We start from the raw sequence: 21,827 nt of genomic DNA on the forward strand, positions 1-21,827 counted from the left end.
AATGCCTGGAAGACCATAAGCAACTCATCTTAATTCCTACATTAAAAGAGAGTCAGAATTCAACTGCAAAGTCAACTGATTCCATCACCTCTGCAATCAGACAATTGCCCCTCATCTATTGTTCAAATAATATTTCTACTTTTATTACTTCTAGTAAACACAATGTAATATTCACAGAAGATAGAGGTCCATAGAAAATTCTTGAAAACAATATCCTCTACATATGCTAGCTATCAAATCAATTGATCCAGCATGAAAACAAAATAACATCATGAACATCAAAGCAACAACAAAAACAAAAGTGAAGAATTGTTATATGATAAGATCTTTGCCACAGAGAATTAACTCTCTTGTTCTTTACATATTTGACACATAAACACAAGAAGGTAGATAGTAATATTTTTCTCAAATACAATCAACCAATTCCTGTGTAAATTTTCTTTTGTCTCTAAGGAGGTCTCTCTGGACATAATGATGTTTAAGCTATTAAATCCATTTTTTATTATCATGACAAATACATGAGATAATCAATTGGTATAAAGAAAACTTTTACTTTGCTCATAGTTACAAGATTTTAGGAGACAATACATCATAGTATGAGTGCATGATGGAACAAAATCACTCACCTCATAGGAAGCGCAAAAGAAAAAGGGACTGAAGTTCCAATTTTTTAAAAAGACATGTCCCCAATGACTTTGAAGATCTCCTCCTAGGAGTCACTTCCTAAAGGTTCCATTACCTCAGAAACATGTCATCCTCTAGATCAAGCCCTTAACAAATGGGACTTCAGAGAACATTTAAGATAAAAACTATAGCATATGCTTTTTTGTCAGTCCTGGGGCTTGAACTCAGGGCCTGGGCACTGTCCCTGAGCTCTTTTGCTCAACCACGTTGATCCTCAGCAGCACCTCCAGTTTTTGAGTGATTAATTGGAGATGAGTCTCACAAGGACTCTTCTGCCCCAGCTGGTTTCTAACAATGATCCTCAGGTCTCAGCATCCCAAGTAGCTAGGAATACAAGCATAAGCCACTGACACCCAGAAAATTCAAAATTATTTCATGATAAAACTTCTGAAGAAACAAGGAATAAAATGCATGTACCTCAAATTAATAGTGCTATGCATGACAAACATTATAATAAGCCAATATTACACTAAATAAAGAAAAATTGATATTATGTCTTCTAAAGTCAGGAATGAATCGAACATATCCATTCTGACTATTAATCAATACAGTACTTGAATTCATAACCAAATCTACAAGGAAAGAGAAAGAAGTAAAGGAATACAAATAAGAAGTCAAAATATCCCTATTGTAAATTATATGATCTTAACAGACTGGAAAGACTTCACCAAAAGAATCCTAAATCTGATACAAAGTATCAGGATGCAAAATCAACATACAAAAAAATCAATAGCTTTTCTATATATCAAAAGTGAGTAAGATGAGAAAGAAATTAGGAAGACAATTCCATTCACAATCTCACCACACAACAAAGTACATGTAAATAAATTTAACTAAGGATGTGAAAAACTCTTAAAATAAAAAAACCACAGATGACCAAAAAAAGAAATGAAAGATACTAAAAATTAAAGATCCTACTCATGGATCAGCAAATTAATGCTATGAAAATAGCTGTATTGGGCTGGGAAGTTGGCTCAGTGGTAGAGGGCTTGCCTCACATGCATGAAGCCCTGGGTTCGATTCCTCAGCACCACATAAGCAGAAAAAAGCCAGAAGTAGTGCTGTGGCTCAAGTGGCAGAGTGCTAGCCTTGAGCTGAAGAGCTGAGGGACAGTGCCCAGGCCCAGAGTTCAGGCCTCACGACCGACAAAAAATAAAAAAGAAAAGAAAAGAAATGTATTACTGAAAACAAACTACAGATTCAATGCAGTTTCTATCAAAATTCCAATGTTATTCTTCACAGAAATAGAAAAATCAATCCCAAAATTCATATGAAAACATAAAAGACCCTAAATAGACAAAACAAATCTGAAGAACAACACTGGAGATATCACAAGACCTGACTTCAAATTATACTCAGAACCATAATATTTTTTAAAAATCACAGAAACAAGCATGTAGAATAGAATATCCAGAAATAAACCCAAGCAGCTATGGCTATCTGATTTTTTACAAAGGAGCCAAAAAAGGAGACAAAGGGTGTTGAGAAACAGGACAGGCTTCATGTAGAAGATTAAAACTCTCTCACACCCTATATAAAATTCAACTGAAAAATGGTTCAAACACCTAAATATAATGCCCAAAACTTTGAAACCTCTAAATGAAGCAAAGGAAAGACATGTAAAGACATAGGTAAAGGCAATTGTTTTCTAAATGGAATTCCAATAGCCCAGGAAATAAGAGCAATAATTGACAAATGAGATTGCATCAAATTAAAAAGCTTGTGAATATGAATGGAGGTAGTTGTCAAGTTATCAGAGGAGACAGGAGGTAAACCACAAGCTATCACATTATAGTGAGATCAACACTGAGATAGAGATGTGCACACGTCGTGGTGGGAATGTACAACTAGGGAACACTTGCTGAAGGCTATGATGCTTGGATAGTACCTTGAAGACTGGATTATCTAGGTGATTGGGCAAGGTCTCAGAATGTATTCCATATTCTTGGTAACTGCCCACTCTTCTCCCTTGGAATGCAAGTTCTTGTCTTTGACACTGTCTGTCTTCTTCTCCTGGCCCCTAGCAAATGCCAGTCACAGAATACACTTTCACTAAATGGTTGCAAAACTATTGAAGAATATCAGGACTAAAATCCTGTATAGTTTTTTTAATGTAATTAGTCCTACCAGATGATTTTGGTACAATCAAAACACACAGGGTTAAGAAATATTATCTCAAGGCCCTGCATCTTGTATATACATTTTTCTAATTTGGGAGGGGAAGGGAAATAACAAAATGCTGAAACAAGAATATTGGATAGCCCATTGTAACAGTGTTACAAGACAATGTAGTGTACAAGACACTACATTGAAAACGAACTTTACAACTTGTGGGGAGGGAGGAATTGAGGAGGTGGGGAGGGGAGGGACAGTAGGGGAAAAAGCAAAGGAGAGGGTAACAATGCTCAATAGGAAATGTACACATGCAACTGTAACCCCTCTGTACAGCATTTTTACAAGAGAAAAAGAAAAGAATAACTAAAAGTAAGAAATATCACCTCAAATGGCTAGAGATCATAAATAGTTGATGAACTTGCTTTTGTTATTGTTTTAATTGTACAACATGTAATCTTAGAAAAATATTTCTTACTTGGAAGGGAAGGTCAAATTTGAAATGAAAAAAAAAAGCCCTCTCAGAAATAGGATATGTTAGTCAGATTCTCATTTGTGTGACAGAATGCCTGAGACTGGCAACTTTAAAAAAAAATGGTTATTTTGCATTACAGGAAAGAATAGAAGAAACCCTAGGTCTCCTTGGCACAGGCCAAAATTTTCTTAATAACAACCCAGAAACACAACAAATCAAAGAAAGGTTGGACAAATGGGATTTCATGAAACTGCAGAGCTTCTGTATGACATAGGACATAGCTAGCAAGACCAATAGAAAGCCCACAGATTGGGAGAAGATAGTCACTAGCCATACAACAGACAAGGGTCTCATATCTAAAATATACTTAGAACTCAAAAACTTAAATGCCTCAACAACAAATCCTCAAACAACTGCCCAATTAATAGTGAGCTACAGAATTAAAGAGAAACTTCTCTGAAGAGGAAATAAGATAAGGTTTTTTTCTTGCTTGCTATTGTTTCTATCGTTTTTATAAGGTACCATGTGATTTTTTTGCTGCTTTGTATGTCCCTCCCCCATGGTATAACCCTTGTTTTCACTGTATTTGATGTTGGTATAATTTTGGGAGGGGAAGGGAAAAAACAAATTGTTTAAATAGGGATACAGGTTGACCCATTGCAACAAGGAGATGTACAAGACGCTATGTCAAAAAATGAACTTTACAGTTTAGGTGGGGGGATGGGAGGAAAGGGGTTGGTAGTTGTGGAAATGGGAGGGAAGGGATGGTAGGGGAAAAACAAAGGAGGAGGCAACAATGCTTGATGAGAAATGTAGTCATTACCTTGCTCATGTAACTGCAATAAAAAACTTATTTTTCACAATATTTCACAATAAAAAACTTATTTTTAAAAAAAAAAGAATGGCCAATAGACACATGAAGAAATTCACAGCCTCTCTAGTCTTAAAAGAAATGCAAATCAAAACAACATTGAGATTCCACCTCACCCCAGTGAGAATGGCTATAATCAAGAAATCTAATAACAACAGATGTTGGAGGGGATGTGGCCAAAAGGGAACACTACTGCATTGTTGGTGGGAGTGTAAACTTGTTCAACCACTTTGGAAAGCAGTATGAAGATTCCTTAAAAGACTCCACATATTGCTTCCCTATGACCCAGCAATCCCACTTTTGGGCATTTACCCAAATGATCACAAACAAGGCCATACTAAAGCTACCGGAACAACTATGTTTCTCACAGCACTATTCACCATAGCTAAGATATGGAACCAACCCAGATGCCCTTCAGTAGATGAATGGATCAAGAAAATGTGGTATATACATATATATGTATTTAGATATATATATATATATAAAATGGAATTCTATGCCTCCATCAGAAAGAATGACATCACCCGATTTGTTAGGAAATAGAAAGACTTGGAAAAAATCATATTAAGTGAAGTAAGCCAGACTCAAAGAAACATAGGTCCCATGGTTTCCCTTATCTGCAAAAACTAGTATATGCCTAGGTCATGCAGAAGAAGTCAAAAGTTATGTACATATGACCATATAACCTGATGCTAAGTGAAATGAACCCCAAGATAGGGACACAAGAGATTTTATCTTTTTTCTTTTCTTTTTAATGTACTTATAATGTACTATGTGATTTTTCTTTTCTATGTTCTTCCTCCATGGTATAACCCCTGTTGTCACTGTATTTGATTGCTGTGTCCTGCATCTTGTATATACATGTTTCTAATTTGGGAAGGGAAAGGGAAATAACAAAATGCTGAAATACCAGGATGACCTAATGTGACAATTAGGTGTACAAGACAGTATGTTGAAAACTAATTTTACAACTTTGGGGAGGGGGGCAGAGAGGAGGGATGAGTTGGGGAGGTGGGGATGAAAGAGATGGTAGGGGAAAAATAGAGGGTATAACAACGTTCAATAGAAAATGGACTCATTACCTTGCTCATATAACTATAACCCCTCTGTACAGTATCTTTACAATAAGAAAATTTATATTGAGAAAAGATGGTTATTTTGGCTCATGGTTCTAAAAGTTTCAGTTTATGATCATCTGGTTTTGTTGCTTTAGACTTGTTGGCTGGTGGCAGCACAATACATTATGGTGGGTATACATGACAAATGAGGCCTGTCTACCACATGAAAGCCAGGAAGAAAAAATAGTGACAAGAAGGGCTAAGACCCCAATACTTCCTTCAAGAGCATGTACCACAATAACCCACTTTCCTCCAACTAGGCCTCCTTTCTTCAAGGTTCCACCACCTCTCAGTAGAGGCTCAGGACAGCAACTAAGACTTTAACAAATTGGCCTTGGTGGGGGGCTTACTCCCAAACCACAGCATTGTACCCCTGGCTCTCAAAGATTCATGTCTACCTCATAATGTAAAACATATTTAATACTTCTACTAGAGTCCGAACTTTTCCAGCATTGCTCAAAAGTCCAAGTATTCTTTGAGATTCAAGGCAAATTCAGCTGTGAGTCCCTGTAGATATAAAAACCAAGTCTCATGTTTCTAAGATGTAATAGCATTAGGGTAAGAAAAAGAATAAGGAAGAATCAGACCCAAATAAGATTGAAATCCAACAGGGCAAATATTAAATCTTATAGCTCCATCCAGGGAACATGGTAGTAGATGTGAACTCCAAAGAGCTTAGGTTATACTAGCCATCATAACACTTCTTATTGCAAAAACCTCTCTCTCCCATTAACTGCATGAGGCACTCTCTTCCATATCATTGCCTTGACTGTTTTGCTATGTGTGTTCAAGAAATCAGAAAACAGACATACAACTAATTGCTATGAAAAATCAATGCCTGTCACTTTCTATTTTTATCATGACACTGAATGCTGGATTGTTGTATCTGAACATAAGAATGGGAATTATTCATGTAGAAGAAATCAGATGTAAAACAAAGAGCAGCTCTGTATGAAACATGGGGTTTAGTATTTCTAAACTAGATCAGAATCACCACCTAGGATGCTTCTTCAATATCCGATTCCTACCCTATTTTCCTACAAAGCTTAACTACTGCCTGAGAGCTGTATTTTAAGGCAATTATTTTCTGTGTGGATAATGACCATATCAGGGATGTTGAGAGTCTACAAGGGGATGAAAGTAGAAGCAATGAGCCTCTGCTTCCTTCCCAATCAGCACAAGGCCCTTCAGTTTCCTTGTCTCAGCACTTTGTATTCTTCCTTAACAACTCAGAGAGATTTTAGTTCTAAAATCAGCATATGAAGTTAAAATAGTGGAGGAAATATTACCATTAACAATCACTTGAAACATCCATATATAGGTAGTTTATGAGTATTACTTTGTATACAAATTAATTACTACATGCCCAGGAATATACAAATATAATCCATCATATAGGTAAAACATAACTTTCAGTGTTTTATTTTCTTTTTTGACACAATTATCCCTACATAACCCAGGCTACATGATGAGAACTTGCTCTTTTTTTCTTAATTATCATGTGTTACAATCCTAATAAAAGAAAAGAATATCTGGGTGCTAGTGGCTCACATCTGCAATCCTAGCTACTCATGAGGCTGAGATCTGAGGATTATGATTCAAAGCCAGCCTGAGCTGTGAGACTCTTATCTCTAATTCATCACCAGAAAACCAGAAGTGGAGCTGTGGCTGAAAGTGGTAGAGTGCTAGCCTTGAGCAAATTGTTCAAGGACAGTGCCTAGTCCCTGAGTTCAAACCCCAAGACCAACATAAGATTACTTATAATCCCTCAATCTAAGGTTAGCTATTATTGCTTTAGTGTAATTTCTTTCAAGCTATCTTTCATAGCAATGTTGATAACTAGGCTAAAGAGATATACCAAGCACTTAAATAAAACTTTGCCAAAATTTTAGATATTACCTCATTAAATACAAATGTGTTTTGCAACTCATACTGTTATGTCCATTTTATACCAAGGAAACAGAGGGTGAAACAGATTGAGTAACTTGCCAAAGGTCACAGAACATATTGTAGATCTAGGTTTCAAATTGTATCTGTGTGATTCTAGAAACTATGTACTAAACCAAACTATATGGCCTTCCTTCTAATGCCTATCTATGTGCGTTAAGTCTGCCTGCTTTATTAGTCCGTAAAGATATCTCACTCTGCTTATGCCCTTTCTTAGGATTGCCTCTTTCTCCATCTCTGCCTAGCCAAATCATACTTGTCATTCAAATGCCATCTACTGCTCAGTCTTCTTTAATTGATCTGTAGATTACCCTTGTAAAACTCACAATAATACTCTACAGTAAGTCACCTACTTCCTCTTTCTGTCTGAGCCCCTTTCTTTCCCATCTCTTACATTCTAGACAACAGGAGTTTACTATATTTGTCTGTGTTTAGTGACTACTGGCACTGCTCCAGTTCCCACACTTCAGACCTGGAGTTGAGCAGTTACTCCAAAATGCAGCTACTAGAATATAGGGAGTTGGCTTGGCTCTCTGACATCAAGTGAAACTGAAAATCTCTTGCATGTAAATCAAGAAAACCATTCCTTCTTTGATACAGGCAAAGCTACTTTCCACCCCTCCTCCCATGCTGCATGTTACTTTTTAAATTTCTTTTCCCTTCAAGACTACTCTTGACATTCCTTTGAAGAGGATTTCCTCTTGATAAAGTCATTCACCATGTGGGATGATGCCAGATTTGTAATCTTCCCTGGGTCCTACAAAAGCAGCCTTGATAGCTAAACAAATTTTTCTTACTTTATTCCAAAGTTTTGTGGCCCCCTGAGGAGGATATTGCTATTGAAAAGCAATGTTATAAAACTGAGATTATGAAACATAGTTCCATGGAACTAGGTTTCCCCATTTCACAAGTCATCCCTAGGGGTCCTTAAAAGAAAGTGTGGACATGCTTATCTAACCCATTTGGTGAAGGGTAAAAGCAAAGGATTGTCTGTATATATGCCAAATAGGATGTGGACTCAAGTGACTGGATACCATTAACCCTCTGGGTGTGTTCCATTTGTACACAAACAATTTGCTAATGTATTTGTAATATGCCACAAATTTACTATAAAGCATGGGAAAATGAAAATATTCTGACTCAATATATCCCTTAATTCAAGAGCCATAAATCCAATTGCTTTGTAGCTATCTTTATCTTGATATATGATAGAGATTCAGATTTAACATTCCTAAATGAGTTTCTGATATTCCCTCTTCTTTCTTCCACCTACCCCATCTTCAAGCATATTCTTTGCTCTGCCTTAAAGTCTTCCCATCTGAGTTAACAACCCCATTCTTCTCATTGCTGATATCAAAAACCTTAATGTCATTCTTGCCTCTCTCTTTGCTTTCTTTCTCACATCTCACGTTTGGTCTGTAGCAAATCTGATTGTCCCTCTTGCCAGAGTTTGACTACTATAATTCTGACTCCTGCCACTTCATTTCCCCTCTGGATTATTGCAGAAACCTAAGAGATGCTGGGCATGATGGTACACACCTATAATCCCAGCACTGGAAAGGCTGAGGTAAGAGGATCTAGAATTCAAGGACAGCCTGAGCTACATGGTAAGGTTATATCTCAAAAACGAAAGAATAGAATGTAGCTTAGTGATAGAGTCATTGCATACATGTGGAAGGCCCTAGGTTCCATCTCCAGTACACACACACACACACACACACACACACACACACACACACACACACACACACACACACACACACCAGACTTTTTTGCTCTGCTCTGATCTACTTTTGATCTATTCTGCAATCAGAGGCCTGAATCATGTGAGAACTAAACATTAGTTGCTCAAAACTATCCGGTAATTTTCTATTCCACTTACAATGAAACCCTTGCTGTTCCTAGAATGTATATGCACACTCCTATCACAGGGTTTTATACTGGTTCTTCCCTCTACCTGGAAGGCTATTTCACTAGATCTCCCAGAAGGCAAGTTCTCTTATTCCCTTCAGACCTTCACTCAAAATTTATCTTATTGAGGGTTTCCCTTGTCACACTTTCTAAAATTTAATGACAAATACCCTAACTCTTCCCGTTTTCTTTCCTTGTTTTACTGTTCTCTTTAGGATTATGAATTATGTTCATATGCTGGGTATTTTATGTAGCATGTTACCTGCTGTTGTTGTTATTGTTGTCTTAGTGCTGGAGATCAAATCTAGAACCCCATGCCAGTGTAAAAAAAAAAAAACTTGTAAGAAACAATGAGGTAAGGTTACTGACTTCTAATACATACTTCAGCTAGAAAGACCCAAATTCTACATAATGGCCTTCCATTTCAGCTTTGTTTTAAATATTACTTGAATGGGCCTTTTTAATTATTTGAAAGCTACTGCTCCAAATTTTAAAAAATCAGAGATGATAACCTAAGAATATTGACCATGTTTTGAGAGGCTGGATATCCTGGGTACTCTCCAATACTTTGTTCATCATATAAGGCTCCTATAATGTGCCCCAGAGAATGTCACAGGATAGAAACATGGAAATTGTACCCAAAATTCTAACAGAAAATAATTTTCTAGGGACAGCCAACTTCTGAGTCCTGATACTCTTCTGAACAGCCTTTACTTTCACTTTGTTAAATTCTTTGTTACCTTATTTAAAAAAATAAGAAAAAGAAAATAATTTTCTATTGAAATAAGGGATATAGTCAAATTTTTTAAAGTTCTCAGAAATCTCAAACATAAAACAAAAAAAATACATGTCTACTTTGACCAAAATGATTCATATGCAAAAAAGTCACCACAAACTACTTCTTGACTTGTCAGAGGTCCACATGGATTTTCCTCTGCAAATAGGAAAAGTCAAATTGTTTGAAAAGCACTATAACCAGTGATCTTTTGTATTGTAGAAAGAATGAAGGAGCTTAGAAATAATGAGGTGTCATCAAGATGGCCAAAATGTAAGAAGCCTGCTTACCTAGGTAGGTTCCTTACAGTAATGCTTCAATTTGACATTGGCCTGGAATATTTTGCTGATCAGATGTGATTTTGTAAGCCTTCTCTGTACACTAGACAGATGCCATTGGAAAATACGTCATAGTCAGAGCCCTTTGCTTATGCTGCCATATCAGGGGACAGCATCAGATTTCCTATAGCTAAGCACATGTAGACAGAACTGCTTCCCCTGGGAAGCTGGGCTGATGGATAGAACAGAAAAACCTATCATTGCAATGAAGCATTTATTTCTTGCTATACAGTAGCCCCCCAGTACTGGCAGGGGATTGTTTTTAAGATATAGATGACATAATATTTATACACAACCTGTACACATCTTTACATATGCTTTCAATCATCTCTAAATTACTCAGAACATCTAATATGATGCAAATGCTGTGTAAATGGAACTAGACTGTATCACTTAAGAAATAATGATGTGAAAAGAGTCTGCACACATTCAGTATAGACACAATATTTTAAAAATATTTTGTCTCTGTGCTTGGTTGAATCTAAAGCTCCCACGGAAAAAAGGTCTACTTTCCATATTGATTGAACACCTAAATCATGTCAATACTAAAACTAAAAAGGACAAAATTGCTCTTTGAACATAAAATTTTTCAGTAGTTACTATGTTTAGAGTTCTTTACCCAATTAAAATCAGTGCTAGTACTAACTAAGAGTGGTGAAGCTGGCAGAGATATAAACATCTCAAGTGTTCCTACTGATTAATAAGTCTGAAAACTCATATTGAATGTGATAAACCTACAAGGAGGAAGCATAGTTTTCAATAACAGTGCTTTCCATAGTAGCTGTGATTCATATTGGTTCATAATTATTTATTGGCCTATTAATAAGGAAAGTACCAGACATGAATGAGGGTATGGTTGATCTCTATAATTGATCTATGTAGCTATCACACATTAGAAAATAATAAAGAAACCAGGCACTAGTGGGTCATGCCTATCAAAAGGCTGACATCTGAGGAGTATGGTTTAAAAACATCCTGGGCAGGAATGTCTATGAAACTCTTATCTCCAATTAGCCACAAAAAAGCTGGAAATTGAGCTGTTGCTCAAGTGGTAGAACAATGGCATTTAACACAGTCCCCAGGCCCAGAGTTTAAGCCCCAGGATAGGCACAAAAAGTAATAATAATAGATTGTCAAAGGGATTCCCAGTTTGGGGACTAACTCTGCCACTAAAACACTAACTCTGCCACTAAATCACTATCGCTTATCTTCTCTGGAACTATTTCTTGATCTCTAAAATAGGACCTTTGACAAATAATATCCTTTATGTGTTTTTTCTGGCTCTGACATTCTCTGAGTCATTAAAAACCACCTTTGCCTTTGTGACAGGTGCAATGTCTCACATTTAAATCCCACCTACCTAGGAGACAGATCAGGATAATGGTCTGAGGCAAGGCCAGGCAAAAAGTTAGCTAGACCCCATATCAACAAAAAGACTTATCCTAGCTATGTGGGAGACACAAATAGGAGGATTGCAGTCCCGGGGTGAGGGGAAAACATTAAGACCCTGTCTGAAAAATAACACAATGCAAAAAGTGCTGGTGGTGTGGCTTGAGTGGTAGAGTACTTACTTAAACTCCAGAACCACAAAACATTAACTGTGTTGTCTAAGCCTTTTGGAGCATGTATATATTCTCAAATAATCCTTAACTGCTAAAGTGAATAAGTAGTCAGGATAGTTCTATTTTTAAAAAAATGGAGCTTAGGCTCTTGTCCTCATTTTTGAGTGTAATACTTGGGTATAAACCCAAGCCCTCTTACTTGCTAGAAAGGTGGTATACTGCAGAGCCATACCTCCACCCCTCCATTCACATTTTCAATAGGTCTAAATAAAACATTGAAATCTAATAATCAGAGAGTATTATTCCACACTTGAAAAGGTTAAATCAGGGATTTTTTTTCACCAATTCCAAATACAAACTATGATGCCCCACCTGGCTTCCTGGCAGATGTAGAAAAGCATTGAAAAGAATGTAAAGAATTACTACTAAAGATTTAGATGTGATCTGAATTTAAGGCTATCTAGTGGAGAATTGCTCTAAACAAAAAGAATGGCATCATTAGGTAAGAAAGCAAACATGAGAAAAGAAGCAATGTCTCATCCTTGGTTTTTCATCAGACTTTTCTCAGCATTTCTTTCTAGATGCTGTCTGGCCACACAACCCACTTGACCTCCTTTCAGGGATTTAAAGCATTTAGCTTTCAGACTAGATTTTTTAAGTACTACCAAATAATGAAAGGTCAGAGCTGGAGGGCCCTCAGAGAGGAACTAGGCCAAGGCTCCCACTGGTAGCAAATGGGCCCAATTTAGCACAAGTTTTGTGAAACCAATATATATCTAGAGTCATTTTGATTTGTAAATGTATATGAGAGGAGCACAGAGTTTCCTGCTCCACCAGGTTAGCCCTGACTCTTGAAATTATACAGGGCAGCCTGGCCCCAAAACACTTATGAGCTAAGACTCAGAACACAGATCATCCTATGATACTAGTGTTGCTTTATTTAGTCTCACTTTGCCACCACTAATCTGGTCCTCAACAGCCATCCAAGATGAAACAACCAAAGGCAAATCAGTCAGACCTCCTTTGAGATCACATTAATTCAGGACTGACTGTCCTTACACACCACACACACACACACACACACACACACACACACACACTTCTGCACTTGCCAATAAGTAGCCAGTATAGAAAAGCATTGTGTAGTGGGCTTTCCCTAAGCTCTGGACCTTCTTCCCTGTACAAATCAGAGTAGAGTCAGCCAAAGCTAAACATTCAGAAAGTCATAGCAAGCACAGGCATCTCTATGATTTTGCAATTCTCTACAGGGCACATCCATCTGAGAGTTTTTGGTTAGGAAGGTGTTAAAAAAACACACACACACAATAGATCTTAAGATGGGGGCGGGGAGAATTCTGCTACCTGGACAGAAAACAAGATACTGAATCCTAAAGTATTTCATATTAAATTGTTATAAAGATGTTCATCATGTGTCCCAGGTTGTTCTACATTTCAATACTTAAATTCTATGTCTCACTATCAGACCATGTGTCCCGATTGCTGTGTCAAAAAATGTAATTACCATGCTTAGACATATAAGATGCTGTGTGTTACACTAGAGAAACATTCACATTACCAAGAAATAGACAAAAGTACTTAGGGTTTTTTTTCCTATTTTCCTGTGCTTGAAATTCATTCCTTACCTCTAACATGAGACTGAGTTTTATCCCCACTCTTGCCTTAGATTAAGACATTAGAATTTCTATTTTGTAGATTGACAGAAGCTGCAGCAGAAAAGATACAATTTATAAATTATTATTTAAATCAAAATAATACAAACTAGAATCATATAGTCATGTTTTATGAGGCCCACTCAATATACTGCATATTTTTAAAAACTACTAGTATTGTTAAAAAGGAGAGATTTCACATAAAAATTTGTACTTCCAAGCTGGGGACCAGTGGCTCACACTTGTAATCCTAGCTACTCAGGAGGCTGAGATCTGAGAATCATGGTTAAAAGCCAGCCCAGACAGGAAAGTGTTGGGGACACTTATCTCCAATTAACTGCAAGAAAACTGGAAATGGTGCTGTGGCTCAGTGGAAGAGCATTAGCCTTGAGTGAAAAAGCTCAGGGATAGCACCCAGGCCCTGAGTTCAAGCCCCACAACTGACCCAAAAAAATCTGTATTTCTATATTTACTTGAAAAATCAGAGTTACTAGGATGGCAGCACACAACTGTAAACCCAGCACTCAGAAGGCACAGGCAGTAAGATGAGTTCAAGGTTACCCTGGGCTAACCTGAAAAACCCTATCTTTAAAAATCAGAATCCTAGACCCATATTCTCCTGTGGAGGTAATTAAATATTTACTAGATTCAGCTCTCCACTAAACTGGACATGCATTCTCTAGGTGGCCATAACTGGTTCATCAGGTAAAATAAATCAATCATATTCTTCATCATATATTTCCCCTTCTTAAGCAAATTTATTTACAGTTATGTACTTCAGTCAAGATATTCAGGCAAGTTCTTTACCTAATCTGGTTTTTGCAACCACTGTTGTACCAATGAGCAAGATGATATTTCAGTATGAAGAGCCATTTATCACTGCATTTATTCTACTGCTTTTATTCTAACAAAATTATTCCTTTAAAAGGCAGGAAAACAAAAGATAAATATGAATCACATATTTCAAAAATACCAAAGAACCGCATTGAGGTTTCTTTGGAGATGTACAGAATGCAATGGTATTCAATATGCAAAATGTGTCTTTCTATATATACTATCTGGCTAGTTTCATTCACAGGAATCCCATCTCCTCCTACAAGCTTTCAGTAATCACCTGCATTCCTTCATCTTCAAAACACATCACTGCAACCTTTGCCTGCATCATCACACTGTCTCCTCTTCCTCTGACTCCACTTGCCTCTACCTACAGACAGTTATGATTATACTAATCTCATCCAGATAATTCAGCATAATTTTCTCATTGATTAACTATATCTGCTATGTTTGCCTTTTGCTATATAAAGTAAAAATCAGTTTCCAGGGATCAGAACAAAGTCACTTTAGGAAGAGGCATTTTATAATGGTAGGCTCTAAAGCCTACCATAATAGACGGAAAAGATTAACGTTGAAGAAAACTAGTGACCTGAATCAGGTCACATATCTTGTTAGTGATCAAGCAGAGAGAACCTAAGACTTAGGATTCCTGACCAGCACATACTACAAGTATATGCTTTTCAGTACGAATATCTTTGCATCTTCCAAGGTAACAATCAAATAACTTGATAAACCATCTTTAAATGGCTGAAAAATGATGATCAGTGTCATCCCATTTCCACACAATATCTGTTTTCTCATGGGCTTTCATAGTTACTTTGTTTTTTTTGGGGAGGGGGTCCGGTTGTGGGGCCTGAACTCGGCCTGGGCGCTGTCCCTCAGCTCTTCAGCTCAAGGCTAACGCTCTACCACTTGAGCCACAGCGCCACTTCTGGCTTTTTTCTTTTTGCTTATGTGGTGCTGAGGAATCGAAACCAGGGCCTCAGAGGCATGCAAGGCAAGCGCTCTACCACTGAGCCATCTTCCCAGCCCCTCATAGTTACTTTAAAGGGGGAGAATTTTAAAGCAGATAAAGAAGTGAGTCGGTTGGGAGTTTGCTCAGCTACTCAATAGTCTGAGGCAGGAAGATCATTGGATCCTAGGATTTCAAGGCCAGCTTGGGCAAAATCATTTTGAGATCTTGTCTGGAAAACAAATGTGTTAGGATAAATACGTGTGATATAAAGGGATATGAGCCAAACCAGAATTCTCAGGATAATCCAAAGTGACAAAAACTGATATAATTAATACAATGTATAACTAAGTTCAGAATTGTAAAGTGTATACAAGTAGAGAAAAGAGTGTATTGCAACCAAATATGAGCAAATTTATAAATAGTATATACTATTGGCATACGTTAAAAATCTGAGGAAAGAGATATGTTTCGGTAGGAAGCAAAAACAAACACATAAGGAAAATGACTTACGAAGTATATTGGTGGACAATGAATTGAATTGATATAATTAATCTCCTATCAGACACATTTTTCTCTTAATGACATTTAATGAGATCCTTTAAAATACAGTAGTCTAGTGAGCACACTATTATTAAATAATTTTTATCAAATATAAACATAATCCATAAATTTCATAGTCATGACAAGTTAAATTCTATGCCTTCTAACCTGTCCATAAATGAGTATTTGTGACTTTTCTGAAAGTATAGAAGGAATACTGAAAATATTCGCTATCCATTTATTCTGATTATAAAATAGAAAGCATAAATGTTATTTATAATGAAGAGACATGTCAAATAAGTACTCTATCTTTTGGTTATACTGAAATTTACACTAAATATAAAATTAATGACTGCTGCCCAGACATGAGCTACAAAACATAGCTCTAAAGACCAATGAATATAAATGGCACAACTATAGTGCACATCAAATCATTCAAGCAATTTAGTACAGTGCATGTCTAAAGGGGAATATAATTTTCTGACTCAACACTTGATCTCCATGGGGAAACTCATCTGTACAGAAAGAGCACATTTCTTTTTTAATGTTTTATTGTAAGATACTGTACAGAGGGGTTACAATTACATGAGTAAGGTAATGAGTTCATTTCCTATCGAGTATTGTTACCCTCTCCTCTGTTTTTCACCTACCATCCCTTCCCTCCCCACCTCCCAACTCCTCCCCCCCCCCAAGTTGTAAAGTTCATTTTCAACATAGTGTCTTGTACATCTCATTGTTACAATGGGTCATCTTGTATCCTTATTTTAGCATTTTGTTATTTCCCTTCCCCTCCCAAATTAGAAAAATGTATACACAGGATGTAAGGCATCGGAATCAAATGCAGTAAAAACAGGAGTTATACCATGGGGGAAGAATATACAAAAGAAACAAAAAAATCACATAGTACATTATAAGTACATTAAGAACAACAGCAACAAAATTAAAACCTCTTGTGTCCCTACCTTGGTGTTCATTATGCTTGGCATCATCTTATATGAGCATGTATGTACATAGCTTTTGACTTCTTCTGCTTGTCCTAGACATATACTAGTTTTTGAAAAAAGGGAAAACATGGGATCTTTGTTTCTTTGGGCCTGGCTTACTTCACTTAATATGATTTTTCCCATGTTTTTCCATTTCCTAACAAATGGGACTATATCATCCTTTCTGAGGGAGGATAGAATTTATATATATATATATATATATATATATATATATCACATTTTCTTGATCCATTCATCTATTGAGGGGCATCTGGGTTGGTTCCATATCTTAGTTACAGTGAATAATGCTGTGATAAACATAGTTGCACTGGGAGCTTTCGTATGGCCTTGTTTGTGATCATTTAGGTAAATGCCCAAAAGTGGGATTGCTGGATCATAGGGGAGCTCTATGTGTAGACTTTTGAAGAACCTCCATACTGCTTTCCAAAGTGGTTGAATAAGTTTATACCCCCACCAACAATGCAGTAAGGTTCCCTTTTGGCCACATCCCCTCCAGTATCTGTTATTACTAGATTTCTTGATTATAGCCATTCTAACTGGGGTGAAGTGGAATCTCAATGTTGGTTTGATTTGCATTTCTTTTATGGCTAGAGACGTTGAGCATTTCTTCATATGTCTATTGGCCATTCTTATTTCCTCTTCAGAGAAGTCTCTTTTTAAGTCTTTAGCCCATTTATTAATCAGGCAGTTGTTTCTTTGAGGATTTGTTGTTGGGGGAATGTAATTTTTTTAGTTCTGAGTATACTTTAGATATGAGGCCCTTGTCTGTTGTGTGGCTAGTGATGATCTTCTCCCAATATGTGGGCTTTCTATTAATCTTGCTAGCTATGTCCTTTGCCATGCAGAAGCTCTGCAATTTCATGCAATCCCATTTGTCCAACCTTTCTCTTTTTTGTTGTGTTTCTGGGTCTTTATTAAGAAAATTTTGGTCTGTGCCAAGGAGACCTAGAGTTTCTCCTATTCCTTCTTGTAATGTTTTCAAGGTGTCTGCTTTTACTTCAAAGTCTTTGAGCCATTTGGAGTTGATTCTAATGCAGGGTGATAGATAATGTAGCTTTAGTTTTCTATAGGTGTTTAACCAATTTTGCCAGCACCATTTACTGAAGAGGCTGTCTTTCTTCCATTCTATTTTTTAGCTCCCTTATCGAGATTAGGTGGCTATAGGTCTGAGGGTTCATTTCTGGGTCTTCAATTCTATTCCATTGGTCCTCAGGTCTGTTCTTGTGCCAGTACCAAGCTGTTTTGATTACTATGGCTTTGTAGTAGAGTTTGAAATTTGGTATTGATATTCCTCCAGCACTATTCTTTCTGCTAAGAATTGTTTTTACTATTTGGAATCTTTTATTGTTCCATATGAATTTTTGGATTGCTTCTTCTGTTTCATTGAAGACTGAGGTTGGGATATTGACAGGTATCGAATTGAATTTGTAGATAGCCCTTGGAAGTATTGCCATTTTCACTATGTTAATCCTCCCAATCCAGGAGCATGGGTGGTTTTTCCACTTCCTTAGCTCTGTTTTGATTTCCTTTTTCAGGTTTTTAACATTTTCATTATAGATGTCCTTTACTTCTTTAGTTAAGTAAACTCTTAGGTATTTAATTTTTTGTGGGGCCACTAGAAAAGCAATTGCTTTCTTGATTTCAACCATGAGAAAGAGCACATTTCTATCACTAGGAAAGCTGTAAAAATTCAGAATTGGTATTATATTACCAACAAAGAATTCACAATTAAAAAAAATCTTTTGAAGAATATGATGGGGCCTCCAAGCAAAATGAAGCCACACAAATTGAGTATCTTTTTATGCAAGCCCAATCCTCCACCAGATTCTTATTGTTTGTTCTCCAAGTTATTCAGGTACCACTTACCCAGGCATGAGACATTCAAGCCCTCTCTCAAGCGTTCCAGATCCTATCCTGATTTTGAATGCAATCTATAATCTCTTAATTCCTCTCACACTCAATCTATGGTGGCCTCTGCAACTTTCAACAACTTTTCTGGGCCCTTGGTAACCATGCAGTGAAGAACCACAGATTCACTGACAAAATGAACCACTGCAACTTCACTTCTCCATATTACTAATGGATTCTCATGCCTCCTTGAATAACATCTATTCTAGGTTGACCTATTCCTCTAGACCTCCACATGAGGTCTGAGAAGATGACACTCCTGGCGTTTACTCTTTAGAATTCACAAATCAATGATTGATGGTGAATGTCAGAGTTCCACAATTGTTTTGTACCTAAGAATAATACATTTTGACTTGTGACTACTGGGCTAAAATTTCAATACAGGTTTAACTTCTACATTTCTTTCTCACTCTATATTGTTTCACTGGACATATTTAGCACAATCCTTGACAAATAGCAAGTAAACACTTCACAAAATGAACTCAACTCTCCTTTGTTACTTGAAATCTGCTTCCCAATACCCCCTTCACATAATTACACTTAATTAAGACCTAATTTTTTTTTAAAAAGGGGATCTTCAGCATTGCTACCCTTGCTATTTGAGAATTGTGGCAATATTTAGCTTTAATTTTTGCTTTGTTGGCTCAGGGTTTTTATTTTCTCCATTATCTAATAGCTCTAATTTTACCTGCTCTTACCAGTGTATGTTTAGGGAGCAGTCTGAGTTTTAGTAACTTTCCTTCCAACTTCTACCATGACTATAGTATGGGGTTCATGTAGACATGCTGCTTAAGTACATGGCTTTTACAGTAGCTAGATTTGAGTTCAATACTTGCTTTACCATTTGTTTCTCAGCTACTGATCTTAAGCAAGGTACTTCATCTCTTTGTGTCTGAAATTACTTATCTTTAAAGTAAGAATAACAACAAATAGCTACCAGTTGTATAACAAAAAATATATTTAACCTCTGTCCCTAGTCCTTGGAACAAAGCTTCTAAAAGCCTTGGAATTTCCTACATGATAAGAATGTCTTGCTGTTCAAAACAAGTCCCTTTGCGACCAGACCAGAGTTTTTGCTATTGAGTTGAAGCCAAATTAGTCCCTAGATAGCTTCTAGATGAGGGCCAATGAGAAGAAAGACTAAATATTAAAAGGTTGAAACTTAGAGCTCCATTCCTAGACCTCCAGAAAGGGGATGAGGATTAAGAATTTCTGTGAAAATTCTTAAGATCTGGGCGCTGGTGGCTTATGCCTGCTGCAATCCTAGCTACTCAGGAGGCTGAGATCTGAAGATGGCATCTCCAATTATCCACTCAAAAAACAGATGTGGAGCTGTGGCTCAAAATGGTAGAGTGCTAGCCTTGAGGAAAATAACTCAAGGACAGTGCGCAAGCCCTGAGTTCAAGCTCCACAACTGACCAAAAAATTCTTCAGAAAGGGGACTTGGAGGGATTCCAGGTTGGTGAACAAATACATTGTACTGTAAAAAAAGCCCTATCACTGCCATCTCTTCCCATCATGCCTTATGTAATAATTCTTCAGGCTGTATAATAAACTGGTAATCATAAAGTGTTGTGTTGAGGTCTTTGCATTATCAAATTAACAAACAAGAAAAGAGATGTGGAAATTTCCATATAAATAACAAGCTGGGCAGGTCATCTGGGGACCCTATTTGTAGCTTACATCTGAGGTCATAGAAATCTTAGATAACTCTGGGTAGCTAGTATTAGAACTGAATTGAATTGATGAGCCTTTAATTGGTCTCCTTAGATAATAAAGAAAATTGTTTGGTATCAAAAAGATATTGTATATTTGGTGTGAACAGAAAAAAAGACTACCTCAGAGATTTGTGGTTATATATAGTAATCTGTGGTATGTGCTAAATGATACATAAACAGCAATCATTACTACTACCCACATGACTGTATGCTAATAAAAATAAATACATTTTAATTTAAAATTTTAAGACTGTGTACCAGTCTTCTTGAGATGATCCAGAAGGTCACCTTTTGCCTAAAACATACAATTTTTCCATGTTTTCACACATTACAAGAGGATTCTGACTTATTTTTAAAAATCTAAATGCTCCAGCAAAAAAAATTTAAATAACACATTTTCTGCTAATACCCTCAGGGAAGAAGTGCATTAAAAGGACTATTGAGACTACTTTGCCTCCCCTGCAACAAGAATCTGGTTGTCTGAGACCACCACAGAATGCAGGATGAATGGTATTTCTCTGTTGATTTTTTTAGAGGATTTTAATCCAATTACCTTCAGCTTCTAAAGTCAAAATAAGACTTTCCTGGACAAAGATAGAAGTGAATTCATAGAGACAAGTGAACTCTGTTAGGCCCTAAACCAAACCAGAAACCATCATGCATATGCATATTTCTTAACAGGCTTGCTTCTAAAGTAACTACATGTGAAAAAACATTTTAAAAATAAATTGACCCATAGTTCAAGTATACCATAGGAATTTGCTATTTAAAGGATTCTCTGTAAGTCCCACTGTAGAGCAAGTTATCCATTGATTTATTTACAAAAATTTGAATTTCTACATGTTGTTTTTACTTTAAGGAAAAAAACAGTAAAATGTTTTCTACTAATTCCCAAAATATGCAGTCATAATGAAGAGATCATACTAGAATCTTGCCATTGCTACATGGTAGCTACTATTAGACAGAGACCTCTCTTAGTTCCTTGATACTAACACACATTGCCACAGAGTATCAACAGGCCTTGGGGAATCAGGATTCCATTTTACAACTTATCTAAAATAAGCTTCCATCTCAGAACTAAAATCATAAAAATGGCTAAGCAAGCCATAAACATTTTATTGTGTGTGTGTGTGAGAGAGAGAGAGTGTGTGTGTGTGTTGTGTGTGTGTGTGTGTGTGTGTGTGTGTTTGTGTGTGTTTGCCCATGCCTCTATGAGGGCTTGAATTCAGGGGCTCATGCTCTCACTTGCTTTTTTCCATTAAATGCTGACATTCTACCACTTGATTCACAGCTCCACTTCTGTACAGGGTAGTTAATTGGAGATATGAATCTCACAAACTTTTCGGCCCAGGCTGGCTTTGAACTGCACTCCTCAGATCTCAGCCTCCTGAGCAGCTAGGATTAC

Source organism: Dipodomys ordii, unplaced genomic scaffold (assembly GCF_000151885.1).
Source record: "Dipodomys ordii isolate 6190 unplaced genomic scaffold, Dord_2.0 Scaffold47, whole genome shotgun sequence".
Taxonomy (NCBI): Eukaryota; Metazoa; Chordata; class Mammalia; order Rodentia; family Heteromyidae; genus Dipodomys; species Dipodomys ordii.